Genomic DNA, 23,704 nt, shown 5'->3' with positions numbered 1-23,704 from the left:
GACAACAAAAATTGGCCAAAACTGAAAAATGTATCGAGACAAAGTGCAAGAGGCTTCGATAATGGGCTAGGAGTGGGTGTGCCATCAAACCCAATACATGTAATTATAACGCCAGACAGGGGAGCCCTCGGAACCAAGTTTTTAGACAAAGCGCTACGAGTAGCCCCTGTGTCAACTAGAAACTGATCAGTAGAACCCAAGATACCCGCTGATACATATGGACCACTCTGATCTACTGGCACTTCAACTGATTCCGTACCCCATCCTAAGCAGTCCTATGCATGCACATAATCCTGATGCTCCACATTCTCACTCTCCGATATCTGATACTGGTTCCGCCTATCAAATGTATTACGCTCATCCTGGCTACGGCCCCTCTCTTCAAACCTACTACGATCACCTACGCCGCGTTTCGCCCCCAAATAACTGTTCCTTGACCTTCCACCTCCTCGACCACGCTGACTACGTTGCTCACGAAGTACCGGACAATCATCAGCCCAATGCCCAAACTCCTTACAATAAGCACATTGATCCTCCGCTATATCCGTACGCCCGTACAACGCATTACCCCCTCCACGTCTACCTCTATCATTCCCTCTAGATTGCGTTCCACGAACCTGCGCCAACATCACCTTCATTTTCAATTCCTTCGCCTTCTTATCAACACTTTCTTTAGCCTCCAATTCCTGCCGCTCATAATACTGGGCCATAGTTAACAAAGACGCAGGGGTCGCCGTGGTCCAGGAACTTTCACTCGTTTTCAATCGTTTCGCAATCTCCGGTAGGAGATTAGCCACATACTTATCGACAAACAGATGCCTACCCGTATCGTCTGTTAATGATTGCCCACTGTAATCATGAAAAGCTTCTTCAAAGCGTGTAAAGAAATCAGATACCGATTCATCTGGCTTCTGTTTGCATGAAGCCAACATGGTCCAATCGATCTTTTTAGGAGGTACCAGAGTTTTTAATTTAGTCAAAATAGCCGTCGGGAGATCTAGAATCAAAGCACACGGTTTACATGCAGGTTCCCTTTGTAAGTCAGCCTGTTCTAAGTCCTTCCAAGTAGCCCCAAAAGTTGTTTGATCATTAGTTTTACGAATCAACCTCCACATATCAGGGGGGAGAATTAACCCAAAGAAGAGATCTGTATCCACAAGCGTCATTACACAAGAGGAAATGGCCCCCTCAACCCCTTCATAGAACGCAGCTGGATTTTCACGAAGATCGGGCAGGGAGTTCTTTAACGCCATAACATCTGATCTATTCCAAGGCGTATATACCCAATTATAAATAAAGTACCCCTTCGCATCCTTCGACATTTTATCGTCATCTGTATCCTCTCCCTTCGGAGGAACATACAAAGACGCAGCTTCACGCATAGGCATAACATGCATTTTGGTAGTCTTATCTGAACCCCGAAGAGGACACTCTTTGGATTCCTCCGTTGACCCCGACGCGGACCCCGTAGCATTTTTCTTTTCATCCCGCAGTCTGGTCGCCTCATCCCGCAGATGAAGTAGTCGTTTGAAAAGGTCATCAGTATCTGAAAGAGCAAATAAACCTTTATCCAAATTCTCACAATAAACTGACACAGCTTTGGGTTCTAAAGTGTCCGAATATTTACGGAAGCGAGTTACAACTTCTTGCGCTAAAGTAGTTATAAAACACATTAATTCTCGTTCGGACCACAAATTCTTTTCAGCTAAAATCGTTGCTACAGTTACATGATTCAAATTGAATTTCCTAGCAAGACCACGCAAATCCGCGGCTCTTTCCGCAGATAACCTGACACTCGATCTGTCCTTTCCATCCGACTTATCCCGACCTTCGTCACTGGAATCCTCAGACGGAGCCGTGGGATGGACATACGGAGGCGGAGAACGATCTAGTAACGAAAAATCATCAATTTCATTATTAAGGACAGGATAAAGCGGACGACGAATAGGAAATTGACCGGCCGTTTGCAAGTTACGTTCCCGTTCCTCCCTCTCTTTCTTCTCCTGCGCTTCCTTTTCCTCAAGCTGTAAAGCCTTATCTCGAGCAGCCTTGCGCTGCTCTTTGTCCGCCAAGGCAATTTCACGTTTCATACGTTCACGCACCGCTTTCTCCCACATTCGTACACAATCAAACATATTCTGTCTAGACCTACGTTGAAACAAACACTGCTCCACAAATTGAACCTTTCGCAAATCGAACGACCCATGTAGTGGCCATTGCAATTCAGGATCAGTTTTTGTGTATTTATGCCATAATTTGCTATACATTATAGGGGGAAGGCCAAATTTGATATACATTTCACGATTCGGAGTTCCTTCTGGGGGAGCCGGCTGTGATTCCGCTAACCTAATTGTGGTACCATTTCCGAGACAGCACATCCCTCGGAGTATGCTTAAAACAGGCATGTTCAAAAAGTATCACGAAAGCGTGATACCGTATAAACAGGCACTTACAGTACTTCACACAAATGTGCCGCTCAGAGGGAAAAAAACAAAATCAGAGAAACATCTCTACATGCCTGCCTATGTGAAGTGCACTACACATATAATTCAGAGATCACAAAGGTCACAAAGTCACAAACGTTAGCTAACTCAAATCATAGACACAAATCATAGAACTTCGGCAAGCGTCCGAAGACTACCTTACCGATCACAAATCATAGGACTTCAGTAAGCGTCCGCAGACTACCTTACCGATCACAAATCTTACCCAAATCTCAAAGGTCCAGATTCCAACTGCCAAGGTCTTTAATCGAATCAGCCAAACGGCACTTATCCAGCAACGCAGACGATCGAGAACTCAGTCGGAGACCGGCGCCACCTGGAAGGTCAGATCGGAAGGAAGGGAAGAAACACCGTGGGTGCCAAGACTCGGGTCACTCAGTGGCAGCGCGCGCGTCCATGGCGAGTTTCCAAACCTTCGTCACGACCTCTCCTTCGGGCATCCGAGTCGCCGATGAGTCCCTTCGTGGTCGCCAATTTGTAGTATCGGGTTCCCAATGCCTACATGCTCCGTAGATAACCCACTTACTCTGAAAGAACTGTTGGCACGGAAACTGAAAAGTACAAAGAACAAGTTTATTAAGACCCCATGGGGTGGTGGTACATTCCTACAGCACCCTTCGGTAATGCAAGAAGTATCACACCGAACGTTGGTGTGAGTCCCTCTTTTATACAATTTACAAGCAATAAACAAAATAGGCGGCACAAGGTTACAGAGATTATGTACATATATGGTCATTTTTGGAGCACAGCCAACTCATGGGAGGGGTTACAACCTCACTGGTTAGTTTGGCGGCACATTCCGGAGGGGTGACTGGTCAGTTGGAACTGCGCATGAGCGGGCTTGACCATTGCTAAAAATAGCCTGTTGCTGGGCAGAGTCGTGTGGTCAGTTGCACGGACAACGGACTAAAGGGCATGCTGACCACGAGGCCGCTCATTCTCTAAAATGGCCGCCACAATTTACAAAATGGCGTTTCTAAGTATAGTCAAGTTAAGGGGAAAAACGTGTAGCACAGCTAAGCGCTAACTCGGCCATTGTCAAATTACGACAATTTGGGCCTACAAGCAGCCTAGAAGGGCCCTTAGACAACTGACACTCCCTAAAGAATGGGGGGATGGGCCCTGCCAAATATAGTACTTTACTGCTGGGCATCAGTTTTGCAATATAGAACCGACCTAACTATGGTACGCCCTTATACCTCTCCAACCGATTTGCCATCTCCATTCCTGTTTCTATTGGGAGAAGAGGCCTGCAGCTGTTTCTTCAGACAGATATCCTACGGATACTACAAACACGTCCTGTTTAAGATGCTGATGAACTCCTTTAAGGTATTTTGCAATATACGTAGAATATATGGTCTTGGAAGGTTTAATCAGTACACTCTCCTCAGTCTAAACGGTGATCTGACTGGCATTTTTGACCGAAGTTACTTAGCAGAGTGGTACAAATCTGGCATTTTAAAACTAGGGGATTTAATCGCAAATGGGAGAGTAAACACTTTTGCAAATTTACAAAGCAAATATGGTTTAAAACAACAAGACACTTTAAATACTCAGGAATTTATAACTTTCTTTCACGGAAGGTGGGGGGACTGGCCGGCTTCTCACAGGTCAAATTTATCAACATGCTAAAAACCCCTGTTGTGCCACGAATAGGATCTATCTATGCAGCTTTAAACATTAACACGCCGGACGACTTCCCAAGAATAGCTGACAAGTGGCAATCAAAGCTGTAGGTGACACATAGCCTGTTTTTTTTAATTGCTAGAACTCTCTCAGAATGATTTATTATCAGCTAAATTACAGGTGCAACATTTTAAAACTATCTTCTTTTTGTACTTAACTCCTGGCAGAATCGCCAAGTGGGACTACTTGTCCACGGTGCTCCGAGTTTGGTGCCAACTCTATTCACATGTTTGGCACCTGCCAAAAACTAGCCCCTATTCTGTCTAGAGTACAGGAATTCCTGAGAAAAGCTATCTCTCAGAACTTTATACTGACCCCCACAACAGTCATGCTTGGGACGTGTGAAACACCTAGCCGGACTAAAGGAGGGGCACTGGTGTTTGTAGCCATGACTGTGTGGAGGATCTGTGTAGCTTCAGGATGGAAAGAAGTAGACCCCCCATCATTCTCTCAATGGCTAGCCAGGCCAATGGCGACGTATTATCTTGAAAAATCTCTATATGCCAAAAAAGGTCACAAAGGGAAGAAAAAGGGTCTGGACATATGGGGACCCTTCACCACCTGGCTTGAGCGTTCTGAGTAACTCGCCTATCTAATTCCTTTTTTCCCTCATCTATCTTTTATCTCTCCTAATCTCGTTCTTTACTCCTATTCTTTATTTTTTCTCAGTTTATTTTCTCTTTTGTTCTATTTGTCTCTTCTTCCTCATATCCTTATAGTGTCTTAGATGCTTCTTGTAAAATACTTTTGATGTCCCTGACTAACTCTGTAAACTTGTTTTCGTTTTTGTTTAAAAAGTTAGTGGGGAAGGGGCGGCACCACAATGTTAAAACGCTGTATATTTTGCAATTTTGAAAATTAAAAAATTAAAAAAATTAAAAATAAAAAGGAATAATTGGCATGTAACAAAGAAAGAGGAGGAGTCCTGGACCCCGTGCCAGGACAGCATGCGGGCGATTGAGGGGGGAGCAGGTGACGCGACGGGAGATCTTCAGCCCGGAGGAAGTGGGCGCACTGGTCTACTTCGTCCAGCGCCGCCTGCCCAGGACCATTGCGGGAGGCGGCAGGATCGCGGCCGGCGGCTTCAACATTTGGGAGCGCCGGAAGCGGTGGCAGAAGGTGTGCTGATGTTTCTGTGCCTATATGAGCTTGTTGTTGCTGATGTGTATATGGAGATATTTTGTGATTTATGTACTAGTGGTGATATTTGGAGATGTATGTGTGTGGCCCCTAACCTAACTGCTACATTTCATGCACTGATGTCATAATGTATTTTGTTTTGATTCTTACATTGTCATGCTAACAAGTACGATCTCGGGAATGAATAGCATGCACAGTTTTTATGATTTATGTTGTTATTTCAATGTTATGTACAATATACTATATTTTTATATACCCTTGTGTGGAGTCTCATCTCTGGTGTATTCAGTTTTTTTTCTGTGTGAGTGTGTTGCGCAAATACTTTACACATTGCCTCTGTTGATAAGTCTGATTGCTCTGGGAAAGGCTACCAGAGGGTAAGCACAGGTTATCTTTGGTGTGTAACTTACTTGCCCTGACTAGAGTGGTGGGTTCTGCCTGGCTTAGGTGCATACCCTAGCCAAACAGAAACCCACTTTCTAGCAGTGACAGAATGAGTGCTGCAGGTCCCCGAGTAACTTTTAATTTAACAGTCCTGGGAACATGTAGTACCACTTTGCAAGGGACTTATAAGTAAACTAAATGCACCAATTTGGAGCAAGCCAATTTCACCATGATTAAATGAGAGAGCACACACTCTTTATCACTGGTTAGCACTGGTAAGGAGCACAGAGTTTTGATGCTAACAAAGACAAGATCAGCAAAAATGGAGAAGTAAGGAAAACAGTTTGGGGGAAGACCACCCAAAGGCTGACAGGTCTAACATATATGCCCCAGCTGAAAGTGGGGAAAAATGCCCATCCTCCTGGGAGTTTTCATCACTAAGGTGGAAGAACTTGGAGAGACCATCAACAGTGAGACGTAGTCTGACCCAGGATGGTGTTCCACTATAAAGTCTATTCCCTGTAGGAAGATGGACCGCCTCAACATCTTAGGATTCTTACCTCTCATTTGCATGAGCCATCTAAGGTGCCTTTGGTCTGCCTGAACCCATTAGTGAGTCCCAGGTCTCAGCTTCTTCAGTGAACAGAGGCAGCATAGGCCTTCCTCTCAATACCATTCCACCTCTGTTCCAGGGGATATAACCTTCTGATAATGAAGGCTACATGTAGGTCTACACCATGCTCTGGAACATCTCTTTGCACAATGAACTTCTTGGAGAAGTCAGAAGCCTTAAGTACAAATGCTGTATACATGGCCTCATTGAGGGAGTCAAAAGCTTTCTGACAGGTCTCTGTTCAATCACCATTTTTGGATGCTTCTTATAAGTCTGCTCAAATAACGGGCCAACAATGGTGCCATATCTCTTGAGTAGCCTCCTGTAAGACTGAGAATGATCCTCAACTAAGTATGTATTTTGGGAGTTGCCAGGCATCGATAGTCTCAGTCTTGGCCTAGAGGGGCTGCACCTTGCCCCTGCCCAAAATGAGGCACATATCTAGCACCTTCTGGTCTTGCTAGCCAGGCCCACCTGCTGCAGTTTTGAAGCACCTCCTGGAGAAGGTACAGGTGTTCCTCCAAGATGGAAATTAAGACAGCTGTGCAGTCCAGGGGCAGGACTCTATTCATCAACTTTTCGAAAGTGGCAGGGGCATTATTTAATCCAAAGGGCCTCTCCCTCAGAACTGAAAGTGCCCTCTGAGTTCAAGAATGCTGACCTCTCTTTTGCCACCCTCAGTCAGAGCACCCAGCAAGTACACTGTTGTGAGATCAGAAGTACTGAAGTATTTAGCAGCACCCAGCCTGTCTATGAGATGATCAGCTCGAAGAATGGGGTGGGCAATGGAATTGAGTTTTCAATGTCTGTACAGTACCTAACTTCCAGGGTGGCTCCTAGTTTGGGCAGCTTCAGGAATCAGCAAGACTGGGCTAGACAAGGGATTGTTGTAGGGCTCAATCACACCTAACACAAGCATCTTGCAGACTTCAGTCTTGATACTAGCCATCAGCTTATCGGACAGCCTATCCATTTTTACAGGAATGATTTTTCCAGTATTAATGTCATGGGTAAATAACTGTGTGAGCCAAAGGGTGAGAGAGAACAGAGAAGAAAAGTCCAAGTAACAAGCAACAGTCTCTCTGCAGTTCTGGGGTCAGAGTAGAGGAGAGTTTAACACTCTCTACTGACCCATCATGTCCCTGGGCAGACAGGATGTCAGGGAGAGGTTTACTTTCTTCTTCCACTCTGTCATCTGTCACCAAGGTCATGGTGACATCACACCTCCCAAAGTGGAGTCTTGAGAACCACCAGATAGGTGACCCCCCCTTCCACTTCTTCATCGCATATCGACGTGTCCAACGGTCTTGGAGAAATCTGGGGTTCACTGATTCTACTGACCCACACCTTCTGGCCAGGGCCGGACTGGGAATGAAAACTGGCCCCGGCAAAGTGCTCGGCCGGCCCCCAGAGGGAGGTCTGACCTCTTTGCCGGGGATGGTTTTCGGCCGATTTTGTTGCAGGGCCGATTTTGCAGCTATGCTGCATAAACGGCCCTGTAACAAAAATGGCCCCTAGGGGCCCAAAACCGGCCCTCAACCTTGCGGCGCACCGGGGGATTGCCCGGTGCCCGCAACAGCCAGTCCGGGCCTGCTTCTGGCCAGGTGGTAACTTAGTGGCCTTCTGTTCGTACCAGAGTTTCATTACCTATTGACTTGCCTCAGGATTGTCGTTCACCTTCTTGCAGAGTGCTATATCTGGTTACAGAAAGCCAGCATGTAGCTGTCTACATTGTGTGATTATTTGTTGAGAGCTTGCTCCCACCCATCTCTCACAAGACAGTGAGGTTCCCTGAAAGGGTGCCATTAGAGAAGCTCAAATGGGCTAAACTCAACCTCCTTCTGTGGCACCTTCCTATAGGCAAACATTTGGCATGGCAAGAGGATATTCCACTTATACGGCATGTGCTCAAGCAGGCTGACAGTCATGCCTTTGAGCTTCTGGCTGAATCTCTCCACCTTTCCTGGGGGGTGATAGAATGTGGAGAACTTGTAAGTTACCTCACACACATCCCAAATGGACTTCATGACATGAAGTTTGTTTCTCAATCAGACACCACTTCCTTGGGAAACCTCACCTGGGTAACAATACTCTTCAGGGACCTAACCACTGCAGGTGCAATCACTGACCTCACACGGATGGCCTCTGGATTCCATCTGGCATGATCTACCAAAACCAGGATGAACCTATTGCCTAAGAATTTTATGGGGTCAAAAGTGCCAATAACGTTGAAGGGTGAACCAATAACAGGTAAGGGAACCAGGGCAGCCGTCAGATTCTGTCCACCTTTCCTGTTGGTGTGGCAGGTGGGACAAGATCTATCGAATACATTTAAGGCTATATTCATCCAGAGCCAATCGAAGAGGGGGGTCAAGCCTGCAGAATATCCTGTCCTTCCCCAGAAGGTCTGCCAGGGGTTTGTCATGAGTTAACTCCAGTAGGAAGGCCCTGTAACAAGGAGGTACCACCAGCACATAGGTTGACCCAAGGTCTGGATCCTTAGGCTCACAGGTCCCTCTCCCAATAGATAAGGTGATCTCCAGATGTATTACTTGCAACCTGGGCCTCAGTTTGCTGCCCCAAGTATTCTAGAGATGGGCACGCTTTCTGCACACTGCAGAATTCCTTCCTGATGGGCTCTACCTCAACTTGCCATCCAGCAAGCTCAGGCAGGTCTCTTATATGGCAGTGTGCTACCCAGTAGGCTCAGAGATGGCTTCCTCAGGCACTCCAGCAACTTGGACCATTGGAACTACAGGGGCTGGTTTCCAATGCCTCCTTCTCTTCTTCTTCTTGGCAGCTGCATGGTCAATTTTTCCAGGCTTCAGGCTTCCTTGACTTCCTACTTGAGCAGCCATGCACCTTGTGGTCATTCAGTTCAGGCAAGCCTAACATTTCCTGGTGTGACCTGAGCTACACTTCCTTCCATATAGTATGCTCTAGTTAGTTACCCAAGAGACAATCTTCAGACATGGCAGGGCTCACAGGCACATACAGAGAATCTGAGACTCCCAACACAAGGGAATTAGAGCCACTAGGCAGCGTAAAGTTACGATTTTGTCACAGTTATACTTAAGTTTGTCTTAAGTTTAACTTAGGACCAAAACTTAAGTTTGACTGAGACAAAATGCTATCTTTAGTACTCCTAAATGCCTTCTGTGAATACTGAAAGTCGTAAAGTTAAGATTGTCTTTCAGATTACTTTTGTGAATCGAGCTCTATATGAATGAGCTACATTCATCGCTTCGGTGATGATTTAATGATGGGCTTTTTTACATTGGAATGTTGCTCTTGGTTTCAAGTTTCTTAAAGTGGCATTTTCAGGAATGTGACTTAAAATCTGCCTTTTTACCATTAAAGATGGTTTTAAATTATATTTCTTTAGTCACAAAACTTGACATTCCTACATTCTCCCAATTCAAAGTTAGCGCTTATTAATTTGTAATAAGGTAAATCAACATTATCTTATGGTAGAGGGAGACTGTGCAGCATTGAAAAATAAATTGAGGAGTTTTTTGCTACCAAGACATGTAAACCTTAGAATTACATGTTTAACTTTTTATTAAAACTGCACCCTGCCCTCTAGACTATTTAGGGCCTATCCTAGGGGTGACATATAAGATATTAAAAAATAATATCTGGTGAAAGGTATATTTTGCCAGGTCAAAATGGCTGTTTAAAACTGCAAATACAGGCTGCAAATGCAGTCTAAGATAGGATTCAAAGGATTACTTAAGTTTAAGGCACAACGAGTGCTGCAGACCCACTAGTAGCATTTAATATACAGGTCCTGTATATCAGTATTACTACTTTACTATGGACTTAAGTGAGCTAAATGTACCAATTGGGTGTTAACCAACTTCACCATGTTTAAAGGAAAGAGCACACAGACGTTCGCACTGGTTAACAATTGTAAAGTGCACAGAGTCATTAGGACAACAAAAACGAGATTTGTTTTTTAAATCTTTTATTGAGTATATTGCACCATCATAAAACACTTTCTACGGAACATATTTTGTAGGAACATCAAACAGTGCTGAACATTTAGTATAAACCCATACCACCTTTTTCCCATCCCTCTTATTTGGCCCAGGCATGACAGTGTGCATAATCATATCATAGCTACAGGTGCATATGTGACATTCCAATGTCTCCATATAAAGCTCATCATCTTCATAGTTTACCCATCAATTCCCTAGGCAGATATTAACATTTCATAGTTTAGACCAGGGCAGCTAAACCAGTTTTGTGTGTTTCCTCTTGTCAGTTATACATTCTCATGTTCCACCTTTGACCTTGTCTTGCCTGCATGTAATTCTAAGAGCATTATCTCCATGCCCAGAAGTCATCCTTTAGTCCATTGTCTCTTTGTACAATTTTAATTTGGATCTCTTAAGCCACTGCCCACTCGGACATATCCCTCAACCACTCAGTATATCTAGGTGGGTGGCCATTCATCCAACTGATGGCTAACTGACAGTTGGCAAGTGCCAACCCCAACATTATAAATCTGCGGCAAATTTTTTCTTTGCGGGGTCCAGAATCAGGCCCAACAGTACCTCTTGGAGACTGCCTTCTATCTCCCATCCAGTGGCCTTTTTCAAGCTCTGGGGAACCTCCCTCCAGTAATTTATGATTTCTGTGCAGCGCCATACCATGTATAGGAAATCTGTTGCCTGTGCTCCGCAGCGCAGGCACTGGTCCTGTCTCGTAAAATAAATGGTACGAATGCTTTTAGTGGTGAGGTATAATTGATGTGTATAGTTTTATTGTATAGGTTTAAAATGAGCATTGGAGCTCATTGTACGAGCTTCTTTGTGATCGTACACTATTCCAGCAATGTAAATTACTCTTCTAGCCATTCACTCCATCGAGTGTGTGATTTTGGGGCCAGTGCCGGGAGTCCTCCTGGACAGCTCTATGTATGTGTGTGATAATTTGCCTTCTGCCGGTCATGTCAAACATTCTGCTCAGAGTTTAGGAGGGTACAGGCTCGTCCAGAAAACTAGGCCACAGCTCACGGACCCTAGCTGATATTTTATTGTATTGCAAATATTGTCTTGGACCCAGCGCAAATTATTCTATCACATTGCGAGTGATAGATTGGCCCTTAAGTATAGATATACCAGCGCTTTGCATCCCCCTTCCCCCATTTTGCTCATTGACATTGTGGTTTCAATATCCATGAATGGCTTAAGCATCCATAATGGCGTGTCTCGTGCATATGGTGCCTTATGTATGACTGTCCTTACCACCCGTTAGCATATATGGCACATTTGCCTGATCAAGTAGGGGGAGGTGTGCGGAACACACGCCACACACATGAGGAGCTCCGGGAGTCTGCAACGCCTCCCCAGCTCAGTAAGGAGTCTCTTCTCCCAATTACCTAATTTATTTATTTATTTCTGTGTTTTATAGAGTGCAAACTTGACCCGTGAGGGTATCAGAGTGCTTTACAAGGTATACAGTGGTGAACAAAACAAAAGTTTAAAGTGCAGAAATATATATAATCAACAGAAAGGATGGCGAGGGGATTGTGGTGCTGAGAACAAAAGGAAAGAGGGGGATACAGGTGTATGGTTACAATCACCGTTAGAGACAGTAAAAACAAAGGTCCCAATTATTCTCGGCGGGGAGAATTGGTGATCTGGGGAAGAAGCGATAGTCTTAGATTCATCTGGCATAATGTGGTGAATGAGGGCAGGCCTTAGACAAGGAATTTACCCATGAGCAAGGTTTTCGACTCTTTTTTGAAATGTGCTAGGGAAGGGATTCTTCTGATAGCGGGTAGGAAAGAGTTCCAAATTCTTGGTGCTGCTCCGGTGAAGACCCTATTGTAGGTTCTTTTTTTCTGAAAGAAGGCTGGTTGGAGTAACAGGGTTCTAGCGGATCGGGTGTTCCTGCTTCCTCCAGAGACCACTAGTTTCTGTGCCATATAAGCAGGGGAGTTTGTGTAAAGAGCCTTGTATGTAATCATGCCAGTTTGAACTGGATTCTGGCCTCTAAAGGGAGCAAGTTCAGAGCTTTCCTTTGCAGGGAGATATGGTCGACTTTCCTGGTGCCTGTAAGTAGTCTTGCAGCCGCGTTGAGACAGGCTTTTGGAGGTGCTAAGGAGATCATGGGTATTCCAGTCTAGAGATGACTAGTGCTTGAACTGCCATTTTTAAGTCAGGAGCATTGATGAAAAGTTTTAGCTTCCAAAGGTAGCTCAGGTGGAATCTGGCTGCTTTAGCCATCGAGTTAATGTGGTCTTGCATGTTAAAGTTACAGTCGAGGATTACGCCCAGGGATTTGGCAAAGTCCACAATGGTCGGCGGGCAGTTCAGGGCTGTGATGGCCTAGATCCACATCTGAATCTCCGGATTGGCTTTTGAAGGGGAGATTAGGAGAAATTCAGTTTTCTTTGCGTTAAGTTTTGGTTGGATATTGGCTAGCCATTGGACAGTCAGTTTCAGGGTCTCATTCAGGGAGAGGATCTCCTTGAGCGAAGACATATTGATGTATATTTGGGTATCGTCCGCATACATATGGTAGGAGATGTTGGCGGTACAAAGAACTTTGGTGAGTGCTCTAAGTAAAGATTAAAGAGGGTGGGGAACAGGGTTGAACCTTGGGGGACTCCAACCTTGACCGGGGTGGGTGCTGATAGGTTGCCATCGATGAGGAATCTCTGAGAGCGGTTGTGGAGGAAGGACCTTAACCATTCTAGGACCGGGGGGCGGAGCTTGCTGGCGTCCATGCAAGACGTGTGAGTGCTGAGCTCCTCGCCTGAGCCCCTTTAATATCCATCAAACTGATCCTTTTTGGCACCTCGCGGTCTCCAGCGAGAGCGGAATTTGCTTCTACGACCCCTGGAGCTGCTGGGGGCACCTTTCCTGATCGAAATCGGTGGTGGCATCGATCACCGGACCGGCGGTGTTTGGAGTTGCGGACCAGGCCGCAATCCGCGGACTATCCTTGGGGGCTGCCTGCCCTGCGTAACGCGACGTGCGGCGTGAGGTTCCTGCGTGGCCCCGTCCTGCCGGACGACCCACTACCCTGTGCGGTTTCTGGACCGGTCATCACCAGTGCCAGTTCACTGTGGCCCCTCTGCCTCGTGTGTGTTTGCTGCGACCCCTTGGTGGAGACCTGGGGCTCCCTGAAGTGACCTACTGGCTGGACCGCGGGAAGTAGCGCCCTACTGCTGCCGGTTGACGGGCTCCACCGCAACTCGGATTGCCCCGAGGACTGGAAAGACACTGGTATTGGGCCGTGTGCTTCTGTGTGTACTGGCGCTTCTCGACACCCCGCGGTGTGCCCTGCACCGTAGTGTGACACTGGAGTTTGGGCTTCTCCCCTTGGACTAGTCTGTGCCACGAGGCTCGCGGCCGCCATCTTTGGCCGTCGTCCCCTGCTTTGCTCCGGACTGCTTCGCGGAGTTTGCTCCCCTGGCTCTTCTCCTACGTCGAGCCACCTCTTGCTCTTTGCTTGCCATATCTTCTGGGACCTCTACCATGGTGAAAGGAGACAGAAATCAACCGAAGCTCACGTTCGACCAGCGGAGGCCGAAGGGCGCGGAGAATGCTCCTCCGGAAACATCAGCGCAGGCGGCGGAGGGCTCGCTCTGTGCGGACATTCGTGAGATGCTAGGCGCCATGGAGAAAGGCCTGCAGGACAGTATGTCGGCGATCGGCTCGAAAATCGACGCCTTATCATTCCGTATGGACCGGATGTCCGAAAGGGTGGACAAACATGCGGAACGTTTGGACATGGCGGAGCGTAGGCTGACGGAGGCAGAGGAGGCCCAAACGGAGTGGGATAGGGACCGTAAGCACTTCGGCCGTCTTCTCCAGGTCATACAAGACAAAACGGAGGATTTGGAAGCGCGCTCGCGGCGCTCCAACATCCGCATCACGGGGGTTGCGGAATCCACCAACACCGGTAAGATGGAACTGTTTGTCGAGAAGCTGCTTCACAAGCTCCTGGGGGAGGACGTCTTCTCCCCCATGTTTATTGTTGAACGGGCACATCGCACTCTCGGACCCCAGCCGCAGCCTGGCCTCCCGCCGAGACCAATCATCGCAAAACTTTTGAATTACAGGGACCGCGACCTGGCCCTCCGTCTGGCGCGAGAGAAGGGGGAATTGCAGTTTGAAGGAATGAACATCTCCCTCTATCCTGACTTCACTGCTAGGGTGCAGGAGGAGCGAAAGCGGTTCGCTCCCTACAAGAAACAGATGCGAGACATGGGGCTCGACTACGCCATGCTATACCCGGCGAGACTTCGGATAAATAAACAAGGACATTCGCATTTTTTCACCGACCCGGCTGATCTGAAAAAGTCGCTTAAGGAATGGGCCAAAGAACAGCGCAACAACCCGAGGGGTCAGCGTACGGAGGATGAGGAGGCTAGATCTTCGGAGGGCCAAGGCTGAACTGTCTCACGCTGCGTGGCTTGGCTTGGCTATTTTACTGTCACTGTATGTATTGGATTCCAGTTTTTGATATGACTCTCCTTTGCCTTCACGACATGTTGGTTTGTGCCCCTTAATCTGCCTGGTTCGGGGTGGTGCCACATAATGGGGCTCGAACTTTTGCTGTTCTTCCTTGGTTGTCGGAAGGGTGCCCCCGATGGTATGTAGGGACTGATTATTCGCCACTCTGCTTGTTCTATTGCTGGGGCGTGGGTGGGGTGCCGAACGCTATGGGGGTAGGGCTGGGAGCACCGACTGTTTCTGGCCTTTGTTGGAGTATATTGTTGTCTGGCCAGTACCTCTGCCCCTGCGCTTTCGGCTTTTCGACCCTCTAGGGGGTCCTGGGTTTGTAGTGGGGTGTTTCGGGTGGGTTCAGGGTGGGTAGTGCTAAGCTCTGTCTGACCGGGTTGGGGTTGGTCGGCTGTGGGTGGGTGGCTGTTGGTTGTGCTTGTGTATTCTTGCTGCCATGCTGTTTGGGGTTCAGGGTTTGCCGGGTGGGGGGTATGTTTTTGCCGACTACTGCACTGTGTCTGCCACGCTGTCTGCTCTGCAACATTTTCCTTCTAATCTACCATGTCGACTGTTGAATCATTGAATGCGGAGTGCTCCCCGAGCTCCCTGCGATTACTGTCCTGGAATGTAAGGGGGCTCAACGATTTCCGCAAGCTCAGGAAGGTCTTAGCCTATTTGCATCGACATCACATTGACCTTGCGTTACTGCAGGAAACACATTTGCCACTATCCAGCCCTATGTTACAGGTGAGGGGCCTTGGCCCCGCTTGTGTCGCTGCGGGGTTCACGACACACGCTAGGGGGGTGCTCATATGGGCTAATCCCAAATCCCGTTTGTCACTGACCCGACTGGCGGTAGACCCTGAAGGGAGGTTTGTGGTTGCGCGCTGTGTTGGAAAGGATCATGATCTTCTGCTGGTGAATGTGTATGGCCCAAATTACGACTCCCCGGAGTTCTATGCTTCGCTTGCTGACAGTTGCAGGCAGTTTGTGGGCGCTAGAATGCTGTGGGGGGGGGACTTTAACTTAGTGCTGAACCCGGACCTTGACAGATCTGCGGGCCCCCCTAGGTCCCCTGCTGCTTCTGCGTCCCTCCTTTTGTCGGAATGTGTGAAACTTGATTTGCTTGATGTGTGGCGACATAGACACTCGGGGCGGGGTGGGTTCACTCACTACTCGGCCTATCACAACATTCACACACGTATAGATTATTGGTTTGTTTCCCGCTCTTTGCTAGATATGGTGAAAGCCTGCACGGTTTTCCCGCGCACGCTGTCTGATCACTCGCCCTTGCTCTTGCAACTGGTGGCTCCTCCCAGGAGGATCCCCCCCTTCACGTGGAGGTTCCCCCCGTACTCCCTCTTAGATGAGGTTTTCAGAGGGGAACTCGCCGAAGACATAGAGACCTATTTCGCGACCAATGTGGGCTCAGTGGACAGCGTCCAAGTTCTCTGGGACGCTTTTAAAGTTTTCATCAGAGGGATGACTATGGCGAAACACTCTGGGGTGCTCAAGGCTATCAGGCGACGCCTGCAAGTGCTCGAGACTCAGCTCTCTAGCCTGGATAATCAGGCGGTAGACACGGGGGACGCAGCCAATATGGTCACGCTTAAGTCCCTGCTAGATGAATTTCAGGAGGAGGCGGACAGGGAAATTAAGCATATGGGCAAATACGCGACGGCGCGTGTGTATGGGGAACGGGAGCGGCCTGGTGCACTCCTAGCCAAACTTATGCGCAACAGTAGGCCCCCATTGGTTATCGAGGAGTTGGAGACGGCTACTGGGGCGGTGGTTACGGAGGAGCAGGACATCTTGGCGGAATTTCATGCCTACTACACTGCCCTCTACTCCTCGAGGGACGCACGCCTTGAGGACGAAATAGACGACTACTTGAGCTACATCCGAATGCCCTTCCTAGCTGACTGGCAGAGGGAGTTTCTAATGGCCCCCATTCAGAAAGAGGAGATAACGGATGCGCTGGAGGGCATGAAATCTGGTAGCGCTCCTGGTGCGGACGGTCTCACGGTGTCCTTCTATAAGGCCTTCCAGGAGCAACTGGTCCCGTACTTGATGCTCTTGTTCGATGACATCTGCCAGCAGGGCAGCATGTCGAAATCCATGAGAGAGGCGTTGCTTATTACCATCCCGAAACCTGGCAAGCCCCCGAATCAGTGTGGCTCCTACCGGCCGCTATCGCTGATAAATGTGGACGCGAAGCTGTATGCTAAAGTTCTTGCGACTCGTTTGGCGTTGCTGGTTCCGGATCTGGTTGCCCCGGAGCAGGCGGGATTTGTCCCCTCACGCAATCTCACTTATAATATTCGCACGGTCCTGGGCACAATCCAGCATGTCAAACACGAACACAAAGCGGTGGCCATCTTCTTGGATATGGAGAAGGCCTTTGACTCCGTTGAGTGGCCGTTTATGCTGAGAGTCCTCCGTAAATTTGGCCTAGGAGAGCCGTTTTTGCAAATGTTGAGCGCCCTATACTACAAACCTACTGCGAGGCTAAAGATAGGTAGCCTGGTCACTGCTCCCATCGATATTGGGAGGGGCACACGTCAAGGCTGCCCCCTCTCTCCCCTGCTGTATGCCTTGGTAGCGGAGCCGCTCGCCTGCGCTATACGAGAGTACCACCGGTTTGAAGGGATCAACTTCCCGACGTACCAGATCGGTTTCTCCACTTATGCGGACGACACTCTGCTATATGTTCGGGACCCGGAGACTAATCTCTCTGCGGTGCTACGGGAGGTGGTTAGGTTCGGGGCTCTTTCTGGTCTTCGCGTCAACTGGAATAAGTCAGTAGCGTTGCCCCTGACGCCGGTGACGCTCCCTTTCGACTCGGAGTACCCCTTGCAATGGACCACGGATGCTATCCGCTATTTGGGGATACGCATACATACGGACCCGGAAGTCCTGATACGCGAGAACTATGGTGTGGCCTACTCCAAACTGGTAGACGACGTCAAAGTGTGGTCTAGGCTCCCGCTTTCGCTCATGGGCAGGATTGCGCTCATGAAAATGGTGGTACTCCCCAGGTTCCTCTTCCTCTTTGTGAATATTCCAGTAGTCCTCTCCAAGGCTTTCTTCCGGCAACTCACCCAAACACTCGTCCGCCTGGCGTGGGGGGGCAAACAGCCGCGGGTGCAGTGGCAAACACTCACCCTTCCGTACGACCAGGGAGGCCTTGGGGCACCGGATCTGGAGCGATACTACAGACTTGCTCAGGGCGCACACCTGCATACTTGGATTCATGGGGACCCGGGTATCCCTCATGTGAAACTGGAGAGACTCTTTGCAGACCCTGTCCCGCTTCCGGCGACAGTGTGTTATCCACCTGATAGAAGGGTCGGCAATCTGGACTCTATAGCCACCACGAATCATGCTTGGCATGCACTGATTGGCTCCCGGGATTGCAAGCTGCTGTATTCACCTTTGCTCCGGGTAGAATGGGCGGCCTGGCTGGCTCCGCTGACTGAGAAGGGCGTCCTGAAGGCACTCCGTGACCTAGGCATTCTTACCATGGGTGATCTCTTCTTAAACGGCACTCTGAAAACGCTGCAGCAGGTCCTTCACTCCTGCCCCGGGTCAACGCTGCTTCATAGTTTTCAATATCACAGGGTTCGTAGAGCGGCCCTTGCCGTTTTAGGCCCGGACCTGGCTGAGCCGCCGGAGGTCCCGGAACTCACCTATGTCATCAAAACCCCCTCCGCTCGCAAACTGATCACGGCCCTTCGCTCACTGGGTGACAGGCAACGGAAATATCCCCCCTCCAAGGCCCGTTTGGCCTGGCAGGCTGACCTCCAATCTCCCATCTCAGACGACATGTGGCGTTATTGTGCGACTAATACCAAGAAAATCTCGCTCAATGGTAGGCACCGTCTGGTGCATTTTAAATTCCTACAGCGTGTCTACTATACGCCCGAGAGGCTGCATAGGTATGGCCTTAGAGAGTCAGCGGAGTGTGAGCGTTGCCACTTTCACACAGCAGACTTTCTCCATATGGCCTGGACCTGTCCTGCCATACATAAGTACTGGGTTGAGGTCTTTGCGGGCCTCAGTGCTATCCTCGGTGACACGATCTTGCCTAACCCGGCGCTCGCCTTACTTAGTTTTTCAAAACCACTTCCTGTGGCTATGCGGCGACTAGCGGACATGGCGTTATTGACGGCAAAGCGACTGGTGGCGTTATGCTGGATGCGGGGACCAGTCCCGACTAGAAAACGGTGGGAAACAGACTTGCTTTACTGCTGCACGCAATCAGAGGTGTATAGCGAACTCCTACCTCCAAAGAGTAGGCCCAAAAACTTTTGGGGTTTGTTTCGAGCGTTTCAAAGTGCGAAAGAGGATGGTGAGTCGGATCCTGAGAGTGTGGAGGCAGATTTGTTGCAGGAGGAGGGGGCTGAGTCAGCGGTGGTTGAGGAGTGTGCCGGCTGAAGATCTTACAGTTGTGACAGTGTGGTGATTCGTGCCTGACTGTTTGAGATGTTTCTGCGTTAAGAGTTGCTTGTGACAGCTGTTCTGGTTTATGGCGACCTCTGTCCCCTTCCCAGGGCGTAATCCCGCCCTAGCGGGCGCTTGCTGATCTCCCTTGGTCTGTCTGAGGGACACATGGTTGAGGTACGGGGCGGGTGGTGGGTAGTGGGCACGGGTTTCGGTAGTCTGGCTTGTTCTTTCTTGGGGTGGGTGGGTTTGCTATTGTTTGGGGGGTCCCCTTCCCTTTATTCACCATTCCCTGAATACTTGTTGCTGTTCCCCTAGATTCTGGGTTTCTACGCAGTTCTTCACAGGTGGCTATTTTGATCCTGCCAATCTGGCGCGTCCTGCTCCCCTGGGGTCTGATATTGTTGGTGCGGTGGGGTGTGCATCCTGCTTATGAGTTGCGGTCATCCAATAGTAGATGCTACGATCGATTGCTTCTGTACACCTGTTCAACACCTGCAGTTTCGCCGCCAGGCCCTTAGGCTGTTGGTCTTTATGGCTGTGTAACTTACCCGCACCCGGGGATTGGAGAATGGTTTTTTTCTTTGTTGCCGCCGGCCCCCGGGTTGTAGGCGATGTCGGCTGTGTATGTAACTTGGAAGTGCAATAAAGTATAAATTTAATAAAAAAAAAAAAAACCATTCTAGGACCACGCCATCCAGACCCATCCTGAGTTTGAGGTGTTCAAGTAGTTTTTCATGGTTGACCGTATCGAAGGCGGAAGATAGATCAAGGAGGATTAGAAGGCATGTTTTGCCTTAGTCTAGGGCTTGGAGGGCATCGCCCATGATGTGGAACATAGTAGTTTCAGTGCTGTGCCCTGGTCTGAATCCAGATTTGAAGTCGTGCAGTAGGTGGAAGTTGTTGATGTGCTGACTTAGTTGCTGTTGTACACACTTCTCCAATACTTTGGCTAATTGCGGAATATTGGAGATGAGTCTGACATTGTCAGGGGAGGCTGGATCCAGTGATGGTTTTTTCAAAATAGGGAGGACTTGGCCCACTTTTAAAGGGTCCAGAATCAAACCCTGCGGGAGAGAGGCGTTGATTATTGCAGTCAAGCAGGGAACAATGGATTGAGAGGCGGCAGCGAGACAGTTGGAGGGTAGTAGGTCATTAAAGTGGTTATTTGGGTTTAAGGTAAAGGGGATTTTTTAGATGGAATCTTCGTTATAGTATTCAAAGTCAGTCCAGTGGGCTTGGTTTTAAGGTGGGGCCAGAGGGGGTGGTGCGGAAAAAGGGGGCAGGTCAGGAGGGGGATGAGAGTAAGTGGTAGTACTGAGTTCAATTCCTAATGCAGTGGTTTTATCAGCGAAAAAAGAAGAGAATTCCTCTGATGATATTAGGGATTTTGGGGATTCTTTCGGTGTTTTAGCCAGTTTATTAGATTGGAGTGGGACCAGTTCAAAGAGCTTGCGGGATCTATTCTTGGCGTTCCCCAATTCTGATCTAAAGTATTCTTTTTTGGAATTGAGGATGTGCTTGTTGTAGGCGTTTCTCGCTTGGCGGAGAAGTTTTAGATGTGTTGCAGAGGGGTGTATGCCAGATTCTTTCTGGTTGCCATGGGGATCTCCTCTCCATGTTGAGGGAACCAGTGAACCAGGGGTTTTTGTCCTTGATTTGTGTTCTTTTAGTTTTAGAGGGGCAAGGAAATCCAGAATGTTTGAGATGGAGGACGAGTAATGTTCATTGAGGTCGCTGACCGTGGTTATGTGCGAGGGGGGAGGGAGGTCAGATTTGCTGCGAGCCTCTAGTTTCATAAGGTTGAGGTTCTTAGTGTCTCTGATCCAGCGTTTGGGAATTACCGCTTGTGACGTCTTTGTCTTGCGGGTCCCGGGTAAAATTAAAGAGATGGAGTGATTATCAGAACAGTCACATGGGTCTATGGAGATAATCTTGACTGAGGATTCCTCAGAAATGATCCAGTCAAGGATGGCCATTTTAGAGGGGTTGGCAGAGAGCAGGCTTGAGTTAGGGCTTGGTCAGTTAGGAGGTCTTTCATGGTGTTGACGTAGGGATCTTTAGTGTCATTCCAGTGCAGGTTGAAATCACCCATGAAAATCTCGGTGGCATTGGAGGAAATCTTAGTTGTGATGATTTCCAAGAGGTGATCGGTGAAAGAGTCATTAGAACCTGGAGGGTGGTAATAAATGTGCAAGTTACAAAGGTGTATTGAGTTGCTGCAAATGGAGAGTGTGAGGTATTCACACGAGTCAGTGGAGTCGGCCAAGAGTTCTGTGACAAGCAGGGAGGATCGGTAGATGCAGGCAATGCCTCCTCCTTTCTTGTTACAATGTCTATCCAGCCTGGCGATGTTGTAATTGGGAGGGACTAACAAGTCCAGGCAAGTGGAAGAGTATTCATTGAGCCAAGATTCAGTTAGTATAGCTAGGTATATGTTTTTGTTCAGGATGAAATCAGCAATATCAGCGGCATGCTTGACTGCTGAACAGCAGTTGATTAAAAGACCAGCTGGGGGGGGGGCATGGGGGAGCACAAGCACAAGGTTGCTTTTTACCCCACTTCTGTTATGGAGGGTAGCTGGCCTATTGAAGTTGATGGTGAATGTGCTGATGTGGTGTTCAGGATTCATATCTATTGGACAGGGGATTTATTTATTTATTTATTTATTAACAGTTTTCTATAGCGCGGACATGACCCATGGGTATCAGAGCGCTTAACATCATGTGGTATAGATTACAAATATAGTGTACATAGAGCATTAAGACGTGCAGACTTAGTAATGACGTTTTAGACCTAGTAACTTAAGGCTAATATCGTGAAAAGCAACAACATGTCGGTATTGATTAAGACCTAAGTTAACAATGTTCTGAGGTAGTATTTCTATGAGGTTCAGTCAAATCCTATATTGGTTATAAAGTCATAAAGTCCATGACAAGTCTTCAGTTTCGTTAATCTTGTTTATGGGAGGAACTTGTAAGAGAGTGCGAGACCTCGGGACTCCTCCTCTTAGAGGAGGCAAGGTTGTTTGCGCGGACGAAGATGTCTCAGAGGTAGCGGGAGTGGGTGGTTGGGAGGCTCTGTGTTTGGTGGGAGAGAGGTATGAGGTGGCTTGAGGCTAGCAAGGGAGAGCTCTGCAAGATGAAGGAGGTTCATAAGGTCCAGAATGGAGCTATGAATGCTCTGGAGTGCAGAGTTTCAAGATCAGTGTAAGCTGGGGGTGCTCGAAGGCAGGGTTTCAAAGGTTCAGGAGCAGTCCAGGGGGCATGTACCGGTGGAAGAGGAGATAGATTGGTTTGAGCAGAATCCAGGGTCTTCGGAGGAGTACCAAGCTAGCGGTTTTGGTGGATAGCTAGGGGGGAGTAGGTCAGACGACTAGGGGCGGTTCTGGTAAAGGTGCCATGCGGGTGAACTATAACGGTGAGGGTGATCAGTGGAGGCAGCCATTAGAGGGCTAGCTCTATCAGAAACAGGGGTCTTTGGGAGTGTATCAGTCTCCCTGTCAGTGGGTGATGCTAAGTGGAAGGAGATCAGAGGTGTAGGGGAGATTCTGTTGCCAGGGACAGGAGATATGTTGGGGGGGATAGGATGACCTAAGAAAGAAGCCCTTGAGGGGTTGGTATGTGGATATCTAGATATGTTAGGCTGGCAGTACGGTGGGTCATTGGTGCGGGTGTTAGTTACCCAATCAGAGTCGTGGACATGGTTTCTGAGGAGGGGGAAAAGGTCTGCAAATTTATTGAGGTTATTGGTAGAGGCTTAGATTAGAACTATGCCATTTTTGTAGAGGGTGATGGTGAAGTTGGCTCGCAGGGTAGGGGAGGGTGCTATTGTCAGCTTGTCAGCTATTGTCAGCTTGTTGGGTTTTTGATACATCGCTGCCAAACTTACGTTACGTTCATGTTTGAATATCCAGGCACCAATCCTGCGTCAATATAGAAATGTTTGTGACTAAATATTATTTACAATGGATACATCTTAGTTCTCACGCTGGATAGTTATGTCAGTTTTTACCCACATTTCTAAACAGAGTAGTGATGTATTTTCAACATGGCCGACCACTTCGTGCAGCTTTAACATAGTCCGGTTTTGACGTTGTTCTCGTTTCTTATTCATTGTCGCAAAATTGACAATATGTTCGTATTTAAATATCCGGATACTTAGATTGTTGTTTTACACATAAGTTCAATTCTTAAATATTCATAGTGGATTTTTCCGAGTCCGCACACTAGACAGCTATGATAGTCTTTCTTCCGCATTCATTAAACCTCTCAGCATCAACATTAAATAGATCTCTTCCGCAGTCCGTCATTTACTGTTGGCTCGCGTTCCCACGCGGGCAAGCCAACAGATCTTTGTTTCTTCTATGATGGCATAAGACGCCAGTTTCAAAACTTTATCTGCTTTTCAGAGGTATGTTCCATGATTTAGTTGTAGGGAAGAAAACTTTCAGCCATTCGTGGCAAAAA

The sequence above is a fragment of the Lissotriton vulgaris genome, chromosome 1_1, assembly GCF_964263255.1.
Source record: "Lissotriton vulgaris chromosome 1_1, aLisVul1.2, whole genome shotgun sequence".
Lineage (NCBI taxonomy): Eukaryota > Metazoa > Chordata > Amphibia > Caudata > Salamandridae > Lissotriton > Lissotriton vulgaris.
Note: the sequence above shows the minus strand (reverse complement) of the source record.